The sequence below is a fragment of the Mustela erminea genome, chromosome 19 (assembly GCF_009829155.1).
Source record: "Mustela erminea isolate mMusErm1 chromosome 19, mMusErm1.Pri, whole genome shotgun sequence".
Lineage (NCBI taxonomy): Eukaryota > Metazoa > Chordata > Mammalia > Carnivora > Mustelidae > Mustela > Mustela erminea.
In genome coordinates this window covers 2,369,554-2,390,519 of record NC_045632.1, presented here as the reverse complement: position 1 = coordinate 2,390,519, position 20,966 = coordinate 2,369,554, and the positions used below count along the sequence as shown (strand labels likewise).

The following is a 20,966-nucleotide window of genomic DNA, read 5'->3' as shown; positions in this document are numbered from 1 at the left end:
AGAATTGATAATAATAATAGATGCCGTGTATTTAACAACGAGCAAATACCAGCCTCCTGTTGTAAGCCTTTCACCACGAGATCTGTAATCCTTAAACCAGCGTTTGAAGGTTAAGGGAGGAAAATCTTCACTTTATTAAAGAGGGAAAAAATACTCGAAGAGGTTAAGTGACTTGTCCAGGATCCCATGGCAAGAAATTCAAACCCAGAATGTTAAACTGCAGAGCTCCTACCATCTTCCTGATTTCCCTGGTTCAGCGGGACTCCCTGAAAACCCTGGGTCTTGGGATTGTTTAAAGGGTAAAGGTGATTTCTGGGAAACCTAAGCCTTTCGAACCTACCTCCTGCTACCTTCTGCTGGTGGTGCGTACTGTTGTGACCCAGGCTTAGAGCCGTAGAGCTGCTTTCCTGAGGCCTCCCAGTTAGGAAACAGGGTTCAAGAATTTAATGAAGGTATTTGGGATGCCACAGCCCCCAACTCTTAAGCACCACTGGGAGGGGTCCCACCTGCTGCTTCGCAAATCTCAGAGATCTGGTACTTCCCTCCCAGTGCAGAGCGTGACCCCGTCCTGGCCATGGAGGGAGAAGTGCTTTGAGATTGTTGAAACCTAGAGAGGGGGAGGCCTTGGCTCAGGGTCACACAGCGGGTCTGAGGCTGAGCAGGAGGGGGTGAGTGGACCCTGATTCCCTGCAGAGTCTTGCTTCCCTGCTTCCTGTAGATCCTGGGGAAGGGGAGGGAGACATGGAAGGCTGGAGGGACACAGTGGGCAAGATGGTGGGGGAGGTCGAGGTTTCCAGACCAAAGCACAGCCTCCAGCCTCCCCTCCACCTCTTTACCCCACGCCCCCTCTGTCTGCCACCAGTCTGGAAGTAGGGACGAGGACTAGGAGATGACACAGCAACCACCAGCAGGCAGTGACTCGGCCCTGGCAGCAGACAGGAATGACCCCTCATTCCCTGTCCTGTCCAAGCCCCTCATCCCTGCTACAGCATAAAGGAGATGACACAGGAGACACCCAGGCTGCCCAAAAGCCTTCACACCCCGACAAAAGTGGTATACATATCCACGGGCACGCGGGTATTCCAACCTTCACCTGCGATGGGCAACACACATGCCCCCACACACTGAAACACAGTCATGCGGTCCCCAGCATACGTGACCCGTACACCTTCGCTGTGGTTACACTCAGATACTCTTCATACCATCATTACAAGGGCTCATTCTTCTTGAGTGCTCATATTCATTTTCTTCCTTCTCACAACCCTCCTATGAGGTAGGAACTGTCATTCAGCCTACAAGGAAACAGAGGCCCAGAGAGGTGAAGTCACTTTCCTAGAGTCGCACAGCACATGAGTGGCAAAGCCAGGATAAGAATGCAGCGCCTCAGCTTCAGAGCCCATGTTTCTATTTTATTTATTTATTTATTTATTTATTTATTTATTTTTCAGATTTTATTCTTAAGTAATCTCTACACCTAGCATGGGGCTCAAACTTCCAACCCCAAGATCAAGAGTCACATGGCCCACCTTCTGAGCTGGCCAGGCCCCCGACCCTAAGCTTTTATTTCATGAGTTCACGTGTAGATGGCCATGCTTGTGCAGACAGTGGATATTTATCCTCTTGACTGGTGGACCCAGAATCTAGGTGGCCCGGGCTTACATTCTTGTCCCACCACTTGGTGGTTGGGTGACCCTGAGTTATGCTGTCTGGAGCTTCTGTTTCCTGACCTAGGAAAGGGGGTCAGGAATCGTGCCCAGCTCATGGGGCTGGAGGGGGATTACATGAGGTGAAGATCAGGAAAGCTTCTGGAACAGGCCTGGCGCGTTGTAGGGATTTGTTTTATTATTAAAACAGAGCCAACCTGACCTTTGCAGATAGAGACCCTCCCAGAGATGTCAGCCAGCAGAGACACACAAGGTCACATTATAACTCTCTTCTTTTTAAAAAGATTTTATTTATTTATTTGACAGAGAGAGAGAGCGTGCACAAGTAGGCAGAGAGGCAGGCAGAGAGAGAGAGGGAAGCAGGCTCCCCGCTGAGCAGAGAGCCCGATGCGGGGCTAGATCCCAGGACCCTGAGATCATGACCTGAGCCGAAGGCAGAGGCCCAACCCACTGAGCCACACAGGTGCCCATCATTACCTTCTACCTCCATAAAGACATCTTTGAAATTATATTTTATTGGGTGCCTGGGGGGCTCAGTTGACTGGGGCTCCAACTCTTGATTTTGCCTCAGTCTCGGGGTCCTACTAGAGCCCCACACTCAGCAGGGGGTCTGCTCGAGATTCTCTCTTTCCCTCTCCCTCTGCCCCTCCCTTTCTCTCACCCTCAAATAAATAAATCTTTTAGAAAAATAATAAAATAGGATTATTATGGGGCACCTGGGTGGCTCCGTGGGCTAAAGTCTCTGCCTTCGGCTCAGGTCATGATCTCAGGGTCCTGGGATCGAGCCCTGCATGGGCCTCTCTGCTCAGCGGGGAGCCTGCTTCCTCCTCTCTCTGCCTGCCTGTGATCTCTGTCTGTCAAATAAATAAATAAAATCTTTTAAAAAAATAGGATTATTATGACTACATTGGTATAAATGTAGATAATACTATATATTAGAACATTTTGTTTTACCTAGAAGTTCAGGATTTTTTTTTCCTTTCTGATTTTTTTTAAAGATTTTATTTATTTATTTGAGAGAGAGAGACAGACTGAGATATCGAGAGAGAGAGAGAGAGAGAGCATGAGTGGGGAGGAGAGGGAGAAGCAGGCTCCCTACTGAGCAGGGATCCCAATGCAGGGCTCAATCCCAGGACCCCGGGATCATGACCTGAACAGAAGGCAGACGTTTAACTGACTGAGCCACCCAGGCACCCCACCTTTTTTATTAAAGATTATTTATTTATTTATTTATTTGAACGGTGGGGAGGTGGTGGTGGGTGGACACAAGCCAGGGGGAGGAAGAGGGAGAAGCAGGCTCCCGGCTGAGCAGGGATCCTGAGGCAGGGCTGCATCCCAGGACCCAAAGGCAGATGCTTCATGACTGAGCTACAAAGGTGCCCCTTTTCTTCTGATCTTAAAAGAAATTACATATTTGGTGAGCCTCAAATTATCATAGGCCCCAGTACTGTGTGCCATTTGTGCCTAAGGGAAAAGGTGGCCCTGGTGACCCCCGCCAAACATACACAAAGTCACACACACACACACACACACACACATGCATACCTTGTCCACAGAGCATGGGGTGGGCAAGGCAAGTCTTTCTTCAGAGGGCTCAACCCCAGGGAGCTTCCAGGAGGTGGAGGACTGGAATGTGGGGGAGAGGGCAAGACCTTCACTCCCCTACCCACCGCCCCACCGGAGCTCCGCAGAGCTTGGCTCTGCGTTGGGAGGGGCAGGGGCAGCCCTCAGCCTTCTGGCCCCACAGGTGAGGGCTGGGGTGGTGGTGAAGCTCTGGCTTGCTCAGAGCATCCTGTAAACAACCCTGGGGGCAATTCTGCCAAAGGCAGGTGTCAGCACATCCTTCCATCCTTCCGTGGGCATAACTTATGCTACCCTGTGCCTCAGTTTCCCACCCACAGAGCAAGAAGGCTGGTTGGCGGTGGGCTCAGAGTTCTCTTTGGCTCCAAAATTTAGTAATGCAAAGGAGGAGAGGGGGGAGGAGGGAAGCAAGTACTTAGTAGGCTGTGCTTGGTGCTTCCATGCACGTTAGAGCGCCGGCCCCATAAGGAGGTTGCGTTGTTCTCTACATTGTACAGAAAAGAAACGAAAGGAGGTGCAGCCTTCTTCCTAGTTGTGTGATCGTGAATCCACTGGGGAATCTGGTTACACCGCAGATCTGGTGGAGCCTTTGGCATTTCCAGCAAGCCTCCGGGTCATGCTGGGGTTTCAGCTGCAAGAGAAAGGTCTGTGGGTGTTTCTGCGGCATGGAGTGGGGTGTGCGTGTGTGTGTGTGTGTGTGTGTGTGCAGGTGTGTACCCTGCTGTTGTGACTGTCGCCTCCGTGACTGTAGGGCCAGGCCAGTTAGTGATTTGCAGGCTCCTTGGTACCTAGCACTGATAGTGTTTCTGGCTAGCCAGGCCAGCTCCCCACTGAGCAGTCCTGGTGGCCTCCTGGAGGCGGTGTCTCTAGAGTTTCAGAGAAGCCAAGTGGTCCAGACTGAGGACTCCTAGCTTGACTTTCCCAGTACACTGGCATTTGGAATTCAAAGTCCCCATTCACCATGGCCCACAAGGTCTGGCATAACCTGGCCTGTGCCAACTGTCCATGTTCTAGACACTGCGGTCTCCCTCCAGGTCTCTGCATGTGCTCTGCCCTCTCCCTGGAGCACTCTCCCTGTTGCTTCCTGAGTCTATAATCTCCTCCTCCAGGAAGCCCTCCCTGGGGCAGCTCCCTCCCAGCTCTTCCTCTCCGGGTTCATCGTCCTTTGGGAACTGGAGCTCTTTTTCCCGCCAGGCTGTACTGTTATTGAGGCCTGGGCTTGGGCTGTCCTGGTCACCGCCATGTCCCCAGCACAGTGCCCGGCCCCCTGTAGGTGCTCAGTAAACATTTGTGGACTAAATGAATCTTCACCGTTCACTCATTGGTGCATTCAAACTCTGACAGATTGTCTCCGACAGAAACATATCTGGGCCTCTCTGTTCCTTTGCCATCACGCTGTGGGAAGGGGGACGATGTTCTAGACCCGTTGACAGGCGGGAAGGCTGCCCGTGGGTGTCGGGGCCTGGCTCCAGATGTCGATGAACAGTCAGCCTCCTGGTACTTCGTGCCTGTGTCCAAGGGGGAACTGAGCTGAGCTGGTGACCTTGGGTCTTTCCAGGGGTGTTTTGGGGTGTGGCAGGGGAGACACATTTTTCAGGGCTGCGAAGAAGAAGGCTTGGTTTACAGAAGCCAAACGTGGAAACAGAGACACGCACACGCCTTTCACTTTTGTCTGCAAGGATACACAGATGCCAAAGCCACCGCACAATCACACGCACACAGCGAAGCACACATTGTGGGGCGGACACATCACAAAGGCGCGCGGATGCCCAACCATGCAGACACGACGGGCACGCTCCTTTGTGTGTCTGCAGAGACACACAACTCCACACGCACGAACTGGCTGAGGCCCCCAGAGCTGCAGACGCACAGAATTTCTTAGCTATCCACAGTCGTGCCAAAGGGCCTCCGTGGACTCGCTCAGAGTTGTGTAAAAACCTATGGACCAAGGCACACAGATAATACGGAATCACACAGCCAGCTCCCATGACTGTGTCCGCTCTCTCCCACGCACACTCACACCACTCACACACACAGTTCCACGTATGTGGGCCTGCGCACAGAGCTAAGCGGAGGCCACTCTCAGCTGCTGGTCAGTCTCAGGTCCTGGCACCAGGGGTGCTGTGGACCACTGTAAGGGCTCGCTTCTCATTCATCTGCAACCCAGACCCACCCAGCGTGGTGGTGTATCACTGACTGTAATCACTCCAGGCAGGGGGAGGCAGGAGTGTTCAGTAAGGTTGGAGCAAGCCAGGAGAACTTCCTGGAGGTCGTGAGTCTGGACGATCACGACCAAGTCCTGAAAAGATTTAGATGAGGAGAGAGTCCCTCAGAGCACTCTCTCCCAACTGTGGATACGCAAGACCAAAGAAGAGGAAGCAGGAGAGACTGTGGGAAGCTAAGAGGAAGGACCAGACCAAGGTGGTGAGGGTGACTGTTTTGCAGAACTTTCCAACTGGACTTAGGATGAAAATAACATGAGTAATATTAGTAATATGGCAGCAGTTGTTTAAGAAAACTGACCATGTGACAGGTGTTACATTGTACACAACCACTGTATCTTCTATTTTCTTTTTTTTTTTCTTTTAAGTAAGCTCCACGCCCAGTGTGGGTCTCGAACTCACAACCCCAAGATCAAGAGTTGCATGCTCCACTGAAGGACCCAGCCAGCATGCACCCTCCCCTGCAATGATCCGCTGTATTTTCTTGTTTAACTCTCCTGTAACACTCTAAGGAGGTTGCTAGCTGTGTGACCCTGGGCAAGTAACTTAACTTCTCTGAGCCTCAATATCCTCATCTGTAAAGTGGGGAGAACAAGGGCACCTCCCTCCTAGCATTGTTCTTAGGAGTAAATGAGTTTATATGCAAAATGCTTAGAGCATGGCCTGGCAGAAAGTATGTTCCCCGCAGAGTGTAGGCGCCCACAGGCGAAAAGTATTATTATGCCCATTCCCCAGATAAGGAAACTAAGGGCCCGGGACCTTAGGGAATTTGCTCGACTTGCAGGCTTGTGGGGAGGTGAGGCCCAGGTGGCAGCCCAGGCAGGGAGGCTCCCCTGCCCCAGGGTGGATGGTGCCAGGTCCTCCCCACCTGGGGTTCCGAGTGTGCGTGCCTGCAGGTGTGGGTGTGTGTGTGCACACCTGTGTGTGTGTGTGTGAGTGCTTGCATGAGCACATTGTGTGGCAAGTCCATTGTTCCCCAACCCCGTGGTTCTCTGCGCAATCAGCCTGGCCCTCCCCACCCCAGCAGGTCATCCAGCCGCTGCCCACAAGCCACAGCCTTCCAGTCACACCCACACAGGCTTCCTCCTCCAGCTCTGGGGCCTCCCCGCTGCTCTCCACCACTCTCCGCCCCACGCTCTCCCTCCTGCACCTTCAAGACACCGGTGGCCCCAGTGGTCCTTGCCGGTAGCCAGCCCGTCCCTGACTCAGGCCCCATGCCCCCTCACTGACCCCCAAGCAGCCTGCCAGCCCCCGCAGCCAGACAGCCATGCGGAGGTGTCTCATGGGGGTCACAGCGGGCCACGTGCCCGCGCCCGCGGTGGCTGAATTCCGCCTGTGATTCAGTCGGCTTGTCTGGGCTGCCGGGGGTGCCCTGGCTAGATGATGTCAGTGGCCAGGTATGCAGCCCGGGGTTTCTCTGAGGTGACTCAGGCGCCTGAGCTACCCTTTCCCTCCTGTAGTAGACACTCTGGGCAGCTGTCCAGGGCCGGCAACGGGCCGGTGGCTTGACACTCCCTTCCCGGCCCCTTCCACGCCCTCAGAAGGCCTGAGCTGTGGGAACAGTGGGGTGGGGGGTAGGCACTTGGCAGGGCACAGAGGCTCAGGGCCCCATGCCAGCCCTGCCAGCCCAGCAGGCTTTCCCCACCTCCCTCCAAGACCCAGACTCACAGGTTGTTGTGGGATGAAATTCATTCATTCATATATTCATTCAGTCAGCTGTTCAAACACATCTACTGAGCAGGTCCCCTGTGTCAGGCACTGGGGATCAGAGCTGGGGACAGAGTTGGGACTGAAACAGACAGAAATCCATCACAAAGCTCCTAGCGGGGTCTACACACTGTGCCTTGTAACCATTACTAGTGTTACCCCCTCCCCAAATTCTGTTCCCCCAGCCTTCAAGGCTCAGGCTGGTGTCTCCTCCTTCTAGGCAGCTCTCCAGACAGTTCTATCTTCTTTTAATCCTTAGTTCCTAACAGTCCTTGGAAGAAGTCCTTTCTGGAATCTGACCGTCCACCAGCCTGCCTCAGCAAATTCTCTTTCTTCTCTTCAACTGTCTGCATGTCCCATCCCCTTGAAGGATTTGCACCTCTATTCTTCCTACCCCCAAACTCCACCCCTTCTCTGCCTTCTCCAGAACCTGAACTTGGCAGTGATGATGCGATCGGGCCTTATAGACCCCGACTGCTCACTGTGTACCTACCCCAGAGCTGTGACTTATGGACACAACTTCCTTTGGCCACAGTAACTTCTCGGAAGGTCTGTGATCATGCCCATTTTTTGGGAAGGAAACAGAGACTCAGAAGTACTTTGGTACCCACTGGCTCAGGACCACACAGCCAACACCCGAGTCTGGATATGTGCATCTGGGGCCATGCAAAGAGGAAGGAATAATACCACAGATAATCCAAAGTGATATTTTGGTAAATGTTTATTTTGTGCCAGGCACTTTCTAAATGCTCTCTAGATGAACTCCTTCACTTCTCACAACAGTTTCATGAGTGGGCTGATTATTATCCCCATTTGACAGATGAGAAAACTGAGGTATGTAGAGGTCCTAATGCTAAAACAGAGAGAACTACACAGTTCAAGTCCACAGATATTGACAGTTAGGTCCTCCTATGCATCCCACAGTGTGGCGGGTGCTGAAAATTAGAACTGCACAGCCAGACGCAGTGACCCCTCCTGCGATCCAAACCACACACAGGAGACCACCACCTCAAAGCACAGAACCAGCCACACAGTTACACCGACACTTGACATGGACACACATGAATCACTGATTCATTTACTCAGTGAATAATTACTGAGTACCTTCTGTGTGCAGGGCAGTGCTTGGGACCAAGCAGTGACCACGACAGCTCTGGGCCCCACCTTCATGGGGCACACAGTCCAGTGCAGGAGACAGACGGTAGACAAACAAAGGTATAACTAGAAATTGTGATAAATGCTGTAGAGAGAACCCAAGATAAACTGCTCGCAAAAACAGCATATAGTTAAACATACAGATGATGTATACAAGACCCACAATGACACACTCACAGGGAACCAGAAATGAAAACCAGAGGCAAAACCATACACATGCACAGGTACGCACACACTTACTGTTTCACGTGTGACCACATGCAGAGACACAACTACACACACATACACCACACCACACTCTCCACAGTTAGCAGGGCTCCAAACACCCATATATCCAGATACACAAATGTAAGCTGGGGAAACTCTCAGTCCCGTAGTCAAAGGAAACCCTCATGATAGTGCTTTCACACAGGAAATACCCGACGTACACATTGTCACCGGCCAAGTCATGCACCTCCGGTCATATCCATTCACACTGTCACACACCCAGTTTTTTCTTTCTGCTTGGAGATTCGCCCAGCCCTGGTCACATGAAGCTATTGACTGTGGGGTGTTGGGGGGGCGTGAGTTGGCGTGAGTTGGCGATGAGTTATTAGACCCTCCCAGCTGTGGACAGCATCGCAGACACAGGATGGAAGGACCGCGGGGCTGCCTGTCCGATGAAAGAGGCTCAAGAAGGACAGGCAAGAGAACAGAACCCGAGGGGACCGGGGAAAGGAACGGGAGGGAGCTCTCGGGCTGTGGCTCCAACTGTGTGTGCAAGTACTGGTTGGGACCTCCGTAACAACAGTTCACCCAGAAACCCGGGAGTCTGAGGCAAAACTTTGTGTCTATTTTGGTTGTTATTGTTTGGGGGAATATGAGACAGCCAGGGCGCGGGAGACGCTGGACAAACAGACATGCCGAGGAGGAGGGGGCCCAGACGAACAGATACCCAAGCGGAGGCGGTCCTGGGTCAGACAGGAGGAGCGGGCGACAAGCAGACGGCGGCTGTCTAAAGGGAAACCGGCAATTTGGGGACCCGGTTCTCCCCCGCTCCCATCACCGCAGGGCGCTCCCCCACCCCCACCCCGCCCCGGGCTCCCGGTCCGCCAGTCTGTCCGCCCGGGCCGGTGCAGGTTGTGCCCTGTGCGGCCGCGCAGCCGGGCCGGGACAAACAGCCTTCACGTTGCTAGGCGACGGCGTTCCACAGTCCGTCGCGTCACCGCGTCTGCGCGGGCGGGGGAGGGGGGGCGCGCGGAGACGGCGGCCGAGTCGTTTGTTGACGTTGCCTGGCAACCACGTTGGTGCTGCTGGGCAACGCCGGCCGACTGTTCGCTCTCTTAAAGGGGCAGGAACAGTTTGCAGGCGTCAACTGGGCGGCTACACTGAGGCGCTGCAGGGAGAGGAGAGGTTCCTCTCCAGACGTCGGGGAGGTGGAGGGGAATGGAGGCCGGGTTAGGTCCTCCGGAGCAGAGAAAGAATACGAGGCGGGAGCACTGAACTCAAGTGTTTGAGATGTTAGTGTTCGATGTTAGACTGATTGCACGTGTGCAAAGGCGCACTGTGGGCACGTCCAGGGGGAATGGGTGGTAGTGATAACGGGCCAGACAGACCTGGGTGCAAATACCCGCTCTGTGACCTTAGCCTGTGACTTCCTTTCTCTGAGACTTTTTCCTTCCTGAAATGGATGTGATAGCATCACTCATCTCCAGAACTGAGACTTTGTGAAGTCCCGTTAAGCACTTAGTACTTAGTAAGTGGTCCATCCATAACGGGTACAATTATGCTATTTAATAACCGGGTTCTGTTCTACCTCACCGGGTTTTGGAATAAATGACATGGTGTTTTTAAAGCACTGCAGCACAATACACTCAATACAGGGGTGGAAGGGGGCGTTTCTTATTACTAGTGTTTGTATGTCTTCTCCTCTGTAAAGAAACTCATCAGAGGGCATTGACTGTCGTTGTCCTTCCTGGTGCCTTGGGGTGCAAAGGCTATGGAATCAGGCAGATATGGTTGGAATTCCTGTCCTGCTGGTTGCTGTCTTTGTGACCCAGAGCAAGTGCCTTGCCCTCCTCCAGCCCTCTGCTTCCTCCTCAGTGAAACGCGTGATCGCTCACATCTCGCAGAGTCACTTCCAGATACTGGTCCTGGGTGAAGGGGTCCCCTCTCGCTGGGTGTGTCGGGTCAGTGCCCCATGTCTGCAGCGTGACTCACAGGGCTATGTTATGTAAAGCTCCTAGACTGTGCACAGAGGGCAGGTTATATAAATGTATTTAATGTGCATCCTACATACCAGGGCTGGGGAGGGAGACCTGGCTTGGTAAGTTTGCAATTGCCCAACCATGGCCCAGGCTGCTTCTAGGAAGTAGGACCTATAAAATGGGACCATGTGTATACTGTCTCAATGAAAAGGTTTCCTTCTTAGGGTATCTCTAGCCCCCTTAAATGGCTGTCTTAATCCCTGCCTCTTTATGTGTGTCTCTCTCTCTCTGCGTCTTTCTGACCCCTATCTCTCTGTCTCTCACTATCTCTGTGCATCTCTGTCACTGTCTCTGTTCCCTCTAAGTCCCTTTCTAGGTCTCTGCCTACCTCTGGTACTCCCTCTTTTCCTGAGTCTCTATATTCTGAGTCTCTGCTCATTTCTGGGTCTCTCTCTCTCTGTCTGATTCTTTTTTATGTTTTTTTATTTTATTTTATTTTATTATTTAACTCTGAAACTTGTTCTCAAAGGGAGTCCACCAATTCCAGGCAGCACCGGGCCTCTCACAGTGGGCTGCTGTGTGATGTTGGGATGGAGCTTCTGCTCTTTGAACCTCTGCTCTTCCCTGGGTGCAAAATTAGGCAGAGTAACTAGCACAGGCCAACAGGGGTTCCAGTCATCTAGGGAGCTTTTTAAAGGTGGCTTTCTCCAGTCCTGCACCCAGAAGCTGTGGGTCAGAGTCTCAGAGAAGGAGGTGACAGTTATAACTGTGAGATCCAGCCTGGGTGGTTCTGATCAGCTGGCCAGAACCGCTGACCCAGAGCCTCCGACCCACCTGTCTGGGCTCCATCTTCTGATGCCACCTGATAGGTGAGCTTCTATGGAGACAGGTGGCCAGGGACGAGAGTGATTCCCACTGCAGGTAGAGGGTCCTGAGTGTGGAGATTCAAATGACAAAGACGGAGTGGGAGTGAGGGTGCGGTCAGAGAGAGAAAGAGAGAGACAGCAAGACAGAGACTGACAGAGAGAGAGACGGGATAGAGCCAAAAGTAGAGGAAGAAAGAGAAACAGCAAGAGATGGCAAGAGACAGAAATTCGGTGTTTTTGGGCACACTGCCCCGGAAATGCACCTCCATGGCAGAGGGCCATGTCCCTGTCTGCGTGCGAGTGTGGGACCGTTAGCAGGTTGCTGCAGGTAGGGCTGGGGTGTGCCCGGACCCCTGCTAGGATTAAGTGTGGGAGGCAGATGCCCGGCGGGGAGGTTCTGGGCGGACCCCCTCTGCATGTACCTGCCTGCCTCCAAGCCAGTGTCCTGGGCCAGCATAGGTGACTCGCTGACAACTTGAGCACCACTTGGGCGGTATTCTCCTACTGGGTCACCCTTCTCAAGGCCAGCGGGTGGGGCCGAGGACTATCTTGCTCCCGCGGTCCTGGGGCTCACGTGGCAGAGTCAGAGGATAGGTCTGGATGCTCAAGGTGTTGCGAATTTGACAACAGTACCATCTTTGGAGCCTGACTGAGTTGTGAGTCCTGAGGCAAGCTGAGTGACCTCTCTGGGGCTCAGTTTCCGCATCTGTGAAACAGGGGTGATAAGAGCTTCTTTGGAGATGGGTGGTGAACACCAGCTAACATAATGGTGACTACTGCCATCTACTGAGGGCTTGCTGTGAGTGTGCTTGTCAGCAAATTCTGCAGCTCCAAGTTCAAACACCTCCAGAATCAGATCCCTGGGACCCCAGTCCAAGTCAGCTTCGCCTGTTACCTGAGCCATTGCCTGGGGCTCCTCCCAGGTCTCCCTGCCTCCCCCTTAGCCTCCCAAGTCTGTTCCCCATATACAGACCCAGGGATGCTGTTCAAGTCAAAGTCAGGTCGTGCCCCTCTTTTTGCTCAGAACCCTCCCATGGCTCCTGCCTCACTCAGAGTAAAAGTCAAAGGCTTCACTATGGCCCATGAAGCCATCCACATCTGACCTTACTCCCTCTCCCTGTCTCTGCCACTCCCCTCCTCTTGTTCTCTCCGCTGCAGCCACGCACTGACCTGCCTGTTCCTCCAGCGCACCAGACATGTTCCCACCTAAAGGCCTTTGCACTTGCTGGTCAGGGGACTGCTGTCCTCTTAGCAGGGAGCCTGCAGGACAGTCCCCTCCCCCCTCTGGGGTCTTTGCTGATACCACCTTCCCCAACCACCCTATTTAAAATCCAAAAATGCCTTTCTCCCCTCTCCCCCAGCACTCAGTACTTCCCAGTGCGCTGATGTCTGCAAATATACTGTTCACCACCTCCCTCCTCGTCCCCAAAGCAAGTGCTCCTTCGAGGACCAAAACCTTTGTCTCCTTCACTGTTCCAGACCCAGCACTTAAAACTGCGCCCGGCGCATAACAGGTGCTCGATACATAGCGGTTGCGTGAATGAATGATAGACGGAATGGGCCAGAACTGTGCTACGAGCTCTCAGTCGGTGAATTAGCTGAATCGTCACCACACCTCTATAGGCTAAGTGCTACCCATTTTACGGACGTGGAAACTGAGAATCAGAGAGGGGAAGTCCCTGTGACAGAAGTGCAAAGGCCCTGAGATCTGAGCTAGATTATCCTGCCTTGAGAGGCGTCCCCGCGGACCTGGGTTTGTGTGTGTTTATCTTGGCTAACTCTGTGTTCATTCCCCCCCACACCCCATTCCTTGCGTCTCCTGGTCTCTCTCCATCAGTGCGTCCCGGAGCGCACCCCGTGGCTTTGACCTCCACGAATTTCTCCGAGCTTCTTGCTCCGGGGTGCCGAATCTCCAGGTCCGTGTTGTTGGCTCCCGGTCACCGGGTCTCTGAGCCCTGCAGGCCTCTGGGGGCGAGGGCCCCAGGCTCCAGTCCGGCCCCGCCACCTCCCGTCCACCCGGCCACTGAGCGGCCCGACTAGCTTGGGCCGCCCCAGGGCGGGCGGGGCCTGTTGCCCGGAGACCAATGTTTTGCCGCCGCAAACTGGGTCTCTGGGCCACCGCGGGGGGGCGGCCTGGGAACCCGCGCCGGGCGTGGGAGCGGGCCGGGGAGGGGCGCCGGCCGGCCTGGGGGCGGGGAGCGGCGGGGAGGGAGGGGCGGCTGCCGGAAGGGAAAGGGTTGGGGGGGAAAAGACTAGGGTGGGCAATGAGGTTGGGATATCCGGGCAGTTTCGGGACAGCAAAAGGGGACTGGGGACTGATACTCGGGACGAGAAAGAGGATTAGGGGTCAGTTTGAGTGTGGTGGAGGGGGTGTTTGGGGAAGATTGAGATCCTGGGGCAAGCTCGGCGGGGAACGGGGTGGTGGGTGGCTCGGAGGAGATTCGGAGGGCGGGGTAGGAAGGTGGAGGAGGAGTTTGAGGGAGCCGGAAGAGGAGCCCCGGGATGGGTGAAAGAAGGCGGGCATGGGAATCTGGAAGTTTCGAGAATCACAGCGGCGGGAGTGAGAGCCGGGAGCTGGCGGGGGAGGAGGAGTGCAGAGGACAGATATTTGGTGGGGTCAAAAAGCTGAGTTACAGGGGTACTCGCACGGAGGATAGAGACTTAGGGGGGCGTTAAGGATCCCTGAGGATTTGGAGGATAAAGCGGTCCGGAAACAGGGGTGAATCAGAGGAGGGGCACCCCTGCCACTTCGGGCTCCTGGCGGGAGGGGCACTCCCCGCCCATTGTCCCCGGACCCGTCAGGACGTCCGGCGACATCCCTGGGGATGCGACGTCGGGTTGTGTAACACCGCCAGGCCCGGGGGAGGGGCTGGAGTTGACTCCCGGTTCCTTTCCACGCCCTATCCCAAGGGAGTGACTAGGGTCGGGATCCCCCCAGCGGTTTGTGACATCACAAGTGGGCGGAGTCCACCGGAGGCTTGAACTCCTTTTCTTTGGTCTTCGCTCCGCGCCACTGGAGAAGCAAGTTCTGGGGTCCGAAATCCTTGGTGGGGAGGGGTATCACGATGGACGCCTTTGGCTGAGGGGCCCTGAGGGCCACAGGTTTTAGGGAAGAGGGTAAACTGAGTCCCGGAGAACAATGACCCCTTTCATCTGATTCCGTCATTCGGTAAAGATGTATATTGAGAGAGCAGCGTCCTGGCTACCATCCTAGGTGACTGGGACACAATAGTGAACAAAACAAGAGTCCCAAATCCCAGCAGCCTTGGGCTCACGGGTGATTCTGAGCCCAGACCAATTCCACCCCAGCCCACCTCCTTGAAGCCAGAGGTCCCTCGCTAGACACAGCCCAAAAAGATGGATCCTCACATCCAGCCTCTGGGCGGCCCTTCCCTAGTGCCAGGGGCAGAACACATCTTTCAGCTCCTGAGTCCCTGGTCTTTGCATGCCTGTGTCCCTGTCACCCCACCCCCATCCCATGGCCTGTCACTTCCTCCCATCCTCTTCCCCCCCACAGGGCATGACTAGAGATGCTGGTCGTAAAAGGCAGTTGGCGAATTACTCAGACATTCATAACAGCCCGCTGTGCTGTCACTGTGTTCCTGAAATGTCATTGTGTAGCCCCAGTTTCCTATAAACACCTCTGGGGTCCTGTGGCCCTGAGGAGGGGGCACTGCTCTGCTTCCAGTGGTAACTCAGCTGCCTCCCCAGAGGAAGTGATTTCATTCCATCAGACTCTTCCTCAGAAGTCTCTGGAAGCCACCTTTCTGGCTACTCTCACTCCTCCTCCAGGCAGCCTTCCTTGAACTCTCCACTGTATTCTCTCTCCTCTCCCTCCTCCCCCTTATGGTTTCTGTTTCTGGGCTCTAGGCTCTGGCCCTACTCTGGACCTTCCCTCTCTGACCTCACCAGTTCCCATGCCTCCAATTTCGAAAAGCTGTCAGACCCAGGCAGGGGAAAGGACTTCTGTGCACCTCCCCAGGCCACAGTTTTCACTTCTCTAAGATGGGCACAGCACTGGTGCCCAGCCCACACACCAAGTGGTGATCAGAGCGAGGGCATTCCTGAGCTGGGTTTAGCACAGGCCAGGAAGGACGGTGAGAGCTTTGACTCCTGTTCAGTCTTTGAGTCCTGTTGGACGATGTACACAAGAAATAGTTGACAGTGAGAAGTGGGGATCAGAAGGAGGAGGGAAATGTACTTTTTCAAGGTATGACCTTGGTTTTGCCAAGACATTTTCCAAAAATTTAAAAAAGAACACCACCTTATTATTTAAAATTTACCATCTTTGGACTGACTTTGGAACTTATCTCCACCCACACCTGCCCCTTCCTCCTCCTAGGCTCCATCTCAGGGGGATCCCCACCATCCACCCCGACACCCAGGTGAGGGCCTGAGCCTCCTCCCCGGGGCTCCCCTCTCTCCACAGTCTCTTGGCCACCAAATCTGGTCCTTCCTGCCTGTCTCTCATATCTGTCCTGTCCTCCCCCTTCCCTCCTCAACCTACCTCCACAAGGCTGGAAAGATCTGACTAAAGTCATAAATCTACCTTGTCTCTCCCCTGCTCAGAACATGCCATGGCTCCCCAGTGCCCTTGGGGGAGTGGTCCAGGCTTCTCAGCGTGGCTCACAGGACCCAGTTTGGGCTGGGCCTTGCGGACTTTTCCAGCCTTTTTTTTTTTTTTTTAAAGATTTTATTTATTTATTTGACACACAGAGAGAGAGAAAGAGAGCACAAGCAGGCGGAGCGGCAGGCAGTGGGAGAGGGAGAAGCAGGCTCCCTGCTGAGCATGGACCCCCCCCCCCCAACATGAGGCTCCATCCCAGGACCCTGCGATCATGACCTGAGCCAATGGCAGACACCCAACCAACTGAGCCAGCCAGGTGCCCCACTTTACCAGCTTAATTTCTTGATCCCAAACACATGATTCTTCTTCATGCCTTAAAGACCTCCCAGTTCAATCCCTTTCCTTGGTGGTGAGATCCCCCAGCCATCCAGATAACAAAACAAGCAGGCACCTGGCTGAACCCTGGTGTCCTTTTAGCGACAGGGACCTTACCACCACTTGAGGCCTTCCATCCACAGCCAAGCAGTTCTGCCCAAACCAGCACCTGTCTGCTACACTCTGCTTCCTGGGGCCACACGGGACAGGCAGTCCCTCTGTCCCGTGATGTGTCAGAGGCTAGATGTTGGTGTTGCCTTTGAACCTTTGGAAAATGTGGTGTAAGATTTCTTGAGGCTGATCCTTGGATTAAGTCACAAGACATCAGCACCATCCAAGTGCAAAGGGGACACTTAGGCCCAGAGAAAGCAGGGTTCAGGCTATCCCCACTGCCTGTCCCTAGGCCCGGAACTGTTGTGTCCAATCACTGACTTGCAAGGGAGGAAAGAACTGTAGTGGATTTAGGATTGGGAACAAAACAGTGAGTGCTGGGCTGTGCCCTGACTCTGAGGACGCAGAGACCACAATATTGGTGAGGGAAGACGTGTGCCTCTGCCCCAGCCTGAATCCTGACGCTGGGCATCGGGTAAGGAAATTGACCCAGACCCAAACGTACCGGGTCCACTGTAGAAATAAACCAAGAAGTCAGAGCCTCACCCCCAACCGTCAGTTTGTTTGACTTCCTGTGATGGCCCCATCTCCCCTGGCAACCCACCCCTGCCCATCGCAACCCACCCCTGCCCATCAGAAGTTGGGCTGAGAACTGGGACGGGGAAGGAGCAGAAGCAGGTTCAGAAAGGCAACAGAGCCGGTACCGTGGCTGGGGGAGAGTAGGGCCAGGGCTCCGGGATGGGTAGGTTGAGAGCTGGGGATGAATACCCGTTAGGGACACGGCCGCGGGGCAGGGCTGGGACTGAAGAGTGGAAGAGGGCAGGGGAGAGGAGGGCCAGTGGTCAGGGATTAGGAATGGAGGGGACGCTGAGGGTGGATGGGGACAGAGGATGGGCAACGAGGGGGGCAGCGGGGAGGGTGAAGCCAGGCTGGGGACAGGCTGAGGGCAGCGCGGTGTTCGGGGGGCGGGGGTTGGGGGGGTACCGGCCGGGACTGCGCGGCGAGGCCCCGCGGAGCCCGGCACCATCCTCCGCCCCCCGCTGCCTCCCCTTCCGCTCCCCGGAAGCGCTGAGTCGTCCTGCCTTATCTGGGGGCCGCTATTTCGGGCTCCGCTCGGAGCGCGGCAACTATTTTTAGCGGCGCTCGGGTAAAAATGGACTAGGCGCCGCGCGGGTTCCCGAGGCCGTGCGCGCCCCCTCGCGAGAACTGGGGGCCGGGGACGCGCGCCTGAGTCACCTCCCTCCCGGCCGCCCCCCTGCGCGGCGAGGAGCGCGGCCCGCCGGCTCCGGTCGCCTGCATCCGCTCGAGCCTCCCGGGTTCCGCTCGCCGGGGCTCAGAACATTCCAGGAACGTCGGGACGCGTCCACCGGGGCTCGGGCTGCCGCGGGCGGGCTTTGGGCCGAGGCTCCGCGCCCCCTGGCGGCCCCCGCGGGGATCGCAGGCAGGGGCTGGGCCAGGGGTCCCTCCGTCCGCGGACCCATTTGATTAATGAGGAAACTGAGGCTGGAGAGGACCCGGGTTGGGGCCTTGCAGCATGAATTGCGAGGTACGATCCCTCTGCTTCAGCCTAGATACATCTCTCTCTCCCTCTATTTTTTTTCTAGATACCCCTCTTAATGGGAGACTCACTACCTCTCAGAAGTGGTATTTATCTCCTCGTTCAACGGTTGTTTATCAAGGGTGGGCCGTGTGCCAGGCGCGGTGGCGGGTGACCTGGACAGATCAGTGAACAAGACAAACAGAGATTCCTGCCCTCGTGAGGGCTAACGTTCTAAGGGGGAGACTGAAAGTAAATAAGATGTTTTCAGATTGTGATAAGTGCTATAAGGGATGATACATTAAAAAAAAAGGGGGGGATTAGGGGCGCCTGGCTGGCTCAGTCGTGGTACAGCATGTGACTCTTGACCTCGGAGTTGTGAGTTTGAGCCCCACACTGGGTATAGAGATGCCCTGTATGAATGAATGAATGAATGAATGGGGATATGTTGGCAAGAGTAGTCAGGAAAGGCCTTTTCCTGAGGAGGTGATGCGGCGGCATCTGATGAGAAGGGGCATTTGAAACGACCTTGTGTTTTATTTTTTTTTAACCATTTTATTTTTTAAAAAATATTTATTTGTCAGAGAGAGAGAGAGCGAGAGCAAATGAGAGAGCACAAGCAGGGGAGCAGCAGGCAGAGGGAGAAGCAGGCTCCCCGCTGAGCAAGGAGCCCCATTCAGGACTCCATTCCAGGCCCGACTGAGCCCCCCCACCTTGTGTTTTGACTCAACCCCCTCATCCTGTTTCACAGATCTGGAGGCAGAAGCTTGGAGAGAGGGCTCGTGGGGGGCTCAGTCCGTTAAGCAGCTGCCTTCAGCTCAGGTCATGATCTCTGGGTCCTGTGATGGAGCCCCAGATGTTGATTCCTGCTCAGCAGGGAGTCTGCTGCTCTCTCCTTCTCCCTCTGACCCTCCCCACCACTCGTTCTCTCTCTTTCTCAAATAAATAAATAAAAATCTTTGTTTAAAAACAAACAAACAAACAAAAAGAAAAACCAAAAAACAGCCTGGAGAGAAACCAGCTGGGCCCTGAACTTGCACAGTGTAGACTGCATGACCTCCCCATGTGTGCTTGTTCAACTTCAGGTCTCATCCCGTGCCTGGGAGCTTATTACCTCCGAGGTTATAGAGATCGTCCATCCTCAGCGGTGGTGGTAATATTGATGAATGTTTTAAAAATAATAGTTGCAGGGGCGCCTGGCTGGCTCCCTGGAGCGTGTGACTCTTGATTTCAAGGTATAAGTTCCAGCCCCACATTGGGTATAGAGATTACTTAAAATCTTAAAAAAGAAAAAAAAAAAAAGGGGCGCCTGGGTGGCTCAGTGGGTTAAGCCTCTGCCTTCTGCTCGGGTCATGATCTCAGGGTCCTGGGATTGAGCGCCACATCGGGCTTTCTGCTCAGCGGGGAGTCTGCTTCCCCCTCCCTCTCTGCCTGTCTGTATGCCTACTTGTGATCTCTCTGTCAGGTAAATAAATAAAATCTTTAAACAACAACAACAACAACACCATCAGCACATACACATTAAAAAAAAGATAGAAAGAAAGAAAGAAAAGAAAAAAATAGGTGCTGCTTATTCAGCACCTAGCCTCTGCTAAATGCCTCACCTGCGTTATTTCACTGAATCCTCTCCCTAGACCTAGGAGATAAGGTGCTGTTGCCATCCTCCATTAATAGGTGAGGAAGCTGTTTCCCCACCTCCCATTTCTCCCAGCCTCATGGACATCTGTAGCTTTGCCAGCCTTCTGCCTTCTGCTTGTCCTCTGGGAAACCACCCCTTTCTAAATTTCAGTGCACCAGTTTATCTCACCCCACTCTCCCCTTCTGGGGAAGGGAATGTGATCTGGACCCAGCCAATCAGAACATTCCAGTTCTTCTGCCTTCTGATAACAGCACTGGTTTCAAGGGTGAACGTGGGGTCCAATCCAGTTTGTGTATGATGGAACCAGTGGGCAGGAGACCTTTCTTCCCTTTGGGGTCATTAAGCTGCTGGGACCACGTTTACTACTTCAAGGGAAGTCCTCTGGACAAAAAAAAAAAACAAAACCCTGAAAGATATGGAAACTAGAGATTGGACAGTGACTTCATATCATATTTGAGCTCCTGGATCAAGCTGTGTCTGAAGCTGGTATGACCCCTTGACCTTTTTTTTTTTTTAATGTGAGACAATCCATTTCCCTAAACATGTTTGCACTTAAAGCTGAGAGACTTCTTGGGGCACCTGGGTGGCTCAGTGGGTTAAGCCGCTGCCTTCGGCTCAGGTCATGATCTCAGGGTCCTGGGATCGAGTCCCACATGGGGCTCTCTGCTCAGCAGGGAGCCTGCTTCCCTTCCTCTCTCTCTGCCTGCCTCTCCGTCTACTTGTGATTTCTCTCTGTCAAATAAATAAATAAAATCTTTAAAAAAAAAAAAAAAAGCTGAGAGACTTCTGATTAATTCACTTTCCCTCTCCAAGCCCTTTCCTGGAACTGGTCCTGATGCTTCCACTGTCCCTAGTCCTTGGGAAGAGATTTCTGTACTTCCTAGAGCCTGCATTCATCACACGCTCCCACCATGGAGACATGGACTGCTTATGTGCGTCTAGGCTCTTCCACTGATCAGGCACTCCTGTGGGGCTCTGGATCTGTCCATCTCCATGTCCTTAGGTGTAGACCATCATGAGAACCTGGGGAATGAGGCTGCTTTCCTGGGCCGGGCCATTTCGCACAGTCCTGGATAGCCAATGTGAGGTTACCCTGCTGCACCTTCCACCTTCTCCCACTGTCAGGACTTCAGCCCTGTCTGATCTCTGACAGCCTCCTGGTCGCAGTCCTGCCATCTCTTCTGCCTTCTAGACCCAAGTGTCTGGCAGCTCTTGCATGACCTCAGCAGCTCTCCTCCCGGATCCCCAGCCCAGGGATAGGCCCACCATTGACTCCGTCTCCTGGACCAGAGGTCTGCCCTCATTCTGGTTGCCTTCTTTCTCTTCCCCCCATAGCTTGTCCCTCCTCTTCATTCT

At 54.1% G+C, this 20,966-nt stretch overlaps 1 long non-coding RNA gene across 1 annotated transcript; it reads right to left on the bottom strand.

Moving 5' to 3' along the window:
- Positions 1 to 10,979: 10,979 nt before the first annotated feature.
- On the bottom strand, positions 10,980 to 14,285 carry LOC116578794. Its single transcript, XR_004281055.1, has 3 exons — positions 13,236 to 14,285; positions 11,804 to 12,087; positions 10,980 to 11,446 (listed from the first exon to the last, which is right to left on the bottom strand). It is a non-coding gene; the product is annotated as an uncharacterized LOC116578794 (long non-coding RNA).
- Between the last annotated feature and the right edge of the window lie 6,681 nt (positions 14,286 to 20,966).